General features: G+C 39.6%; 2 protein-coding genes across 3 annotated transcripts in view; both read left to right on the forward strand.

Annotated features, from left to right (window-relative positions):
- The window catches only part of ttc24 (tetratricopeptide repeat domain 24), a 28,030-nt gene that overhangs the window by 25,310 nt on the left and 220 nt on the right, over positions 1-2,500 (forward strand). Inside the window, exon 14 of one of the 2 annotated variants that reach the window (XR_014200697.1) lies at positions 1-334. This exon is cut by the window's left edge and continues 571 nt beyond it. The gene's annotated coding sequence lies outside the window, so the exon portion shown is untranslated. Of the gene's footprint in view, positions 604-2,500 lie in introns of those variants that run through there. The other variant, XM_082150099.1, reaches the window with a different exon arrangement.
- The window catches only part of gnrhr3 (gonadotropin releasing hormone receptor 3), a 13,562-nt gene continuing 11,713 nt past the window's right edge, over positions 652-2,500 (forward strand). The window contains exon 1 of the mRNA XM_082150119.1: positions 652-945. The gene's annotated coding sequence lies outside the window, so the exon portion shown is untranslated. The remainder of the gene's footprint in view (positions 946-2,500) is intronic.

Raw genomic sequence — 2,500 nt, forward strand, 5'->3', positions numbered from 1 at the left:
TTGAGCAGTTTTTTACACTTTAAATTATAAAATAGTTATTACATCACAACATATAATACTTAAAGACCCTTGTAGTAAAAATTGCATCCCTTAAAACTAATCTTTGATCACCAAAATTACATATTTAAACGTTTTTTTCTTGGAAAAAAAAATCTTCATGTCTTAAAATATCTTGAATGTAACTCGACACCCTCGCCTCATTTAGTATGCGCGGTTGTATGAATATGCAAATGAGCCCCGCCTCCACTCACTCACTCAGCTCAGAGATCCACTGGTTGACGATCACACGTTGATCTGATTGGTTACAAGGTAGTTTGTGACGTCAGAAACACCAGTCACAATTATCTTTTTAAATGTTTTATTCAGGCTTCCACATATTTCTCTCCTGTCAGTGGCGTTTATATGTGTGATGTTCAGCATCTGAAACCAATGATCCGCATATGTTCTGCTACATTCTCTAAGACCTTTCTCAGAATATGGTCGCAAGGTTGACTAAAAAATGATGTATTAATCAATAACCCAGTTCTCAGAAATATGTTTTTTATTATTTTTATTTTTTTACATTTGTCATGTGGATTCTCTCTCTCTCTCCCTCTCCCTCTCTCTCTCTCTCTCTCTCTCTCCCTCTCTCTCTCTCTCTCTCACTCTCTCTCTCTCATGTATTCAGTCTGTTCTCAGCGCAGCTCTCTTCAGTACGCCGGGATTCTTCTTCTTCTCCTCTTCATCATGTCTTGTGCTTTCCCTAAACTCAGGTATGGATTAGAGACAAGATGATCGGATCCGGACAGAGCAGATCCCGATCATCATCATCATCATCATCATGCGCACATTTCCTGGGATGTGAACCCTGGATCCTCAGTAACCGACAGGAGAAGGATCAGTGCGATGGAGAGACGTATCCGGAGAATCAGGATCCCAACTGCATTATATAGACAAAACCCTGAGGTGAGTGTCTAATTACTGAAATATGATATAATATGTTTCCTAACGTAGGCTATACCTGTGTGATGTTCCGTGTGTTTATTTAGCCTGGTAATACTAGAGTAAAGTTGACTGTAAGCCATCATCACATGAATCTGGGTTTGTTTATGGCCGGACTCCTCAGTGAAACTCCACCGATGAACAACACTGTAAAAGTGTCTTTTAAACGCAAGAGTCCAGATCATTCCTTCATTAAAAGCCTTAAAGTCCCCCTAGTCAATCCTTTTATCCCGTAAAAATCATCTTTGATCAGCAAAATTACATATTTAAGCGTTAATGTCTGGATTTTCACCACAGGAGGAATTTGAGTTTAACATGTTAAGTTGAAGTGAACATGAATATTGTATTAATATGATAACGTTTATGCAGTAGAAGCACTAGTCCTATATAGCAAATATCCTAATTTTCTACTGTTCACTATAGACCTGACATGATTTACAGTCAGTGGAGTCTGAAAGTCTTAAAATGCTCCTATTTTGCATGTTATTTGCATATTATAAATTATATTTTAAAGCATAAAAATGAAAAAGAACATGAATGTGTTTTTGCGTTAATGAACAAAACCTGATCAGAGCAGAATCTAAAAGGCATCTGACTGATTCACTTCACATCACAACATTTCTTTAAAGAAAGTTACATTCATGCATTTGGCAGACTCGTTCATCCAAAGCGAGTTGCGTTGCGTTCGAGACACACATGCATTCCCTCATCAAACTCCGACAGAATCAGGGAACGTTTGATCCTCATTAAAGCATCAAACTCCACTGAAACTGATCAGAGTTCTGGTTCGCTGTCCGTTCGATGGGTTTGCATTACACACACTCACACACACACACACACACACACACACACACACACACGACTGATTCTCTCAGCACACCTTGTTCTTTCTCAGTGTTTGTGTGACTGAATTCCTGGAGCTCCAGGAGCGTTCCCGGGCCGGCGGGGCTCTGTGGTTCAGTTCTCCAGGCTCAGATTAGGGCTTTGGCTGAATGTCTGCGCTGGTTTCTCAGCGGGAGCTCCTGACGGCCTCTTGCTTCGTGTTTAACGCTGGTTCAGAGTAACACAGAGACACACACGACTCTGTTATCAGCTCTGATCTGAGACTGAATGACTGTGTGTCAGGGAGTTTAAGGGCCAAAGCTGCTCACAAATTCACAGGTGAAATTTCGAATGTAAATTCATCATATCCGTTTTCTACGTTATTGATCTATTCATCCATGCATATGATTCATTTTTCAGTTATTTCTGACCTGCTCATTAGGTCATAACTGGACTTCTCTATTGACGTATGCTGGTCTTCTCCAATCATTTTGTCTGCTTAAAGTCCCCCTGTAGTCAATCATTGTATCCCTTCAAACTCATCTTTTATCACCAAAATTACATATTTAAGTGTTTTTTCTTTGAAAAAAATAATTCTTTATGCCTTAAAATATCTTGAATGTAACTCGACACCCTCGCCTCATTTAGTATGCGCGGTTCTATGAATATGCAAATGAGCACCGCCTCCACTCACTCA

This window comes from Leuciscus leuciscus, assembly GCF_965113295.1.
Source record: "Leuciscus leuciscus genome assembly, chromosome: 20".
In the NCBI taxonomy this organism is placed as follows: domain Eukaryota; kingdom Metazoa; phylum Chordata; class Actinopteri; order Cypriniformes; family Leuciscidae; genus Leuciscus; species Leuciscus leuciscus.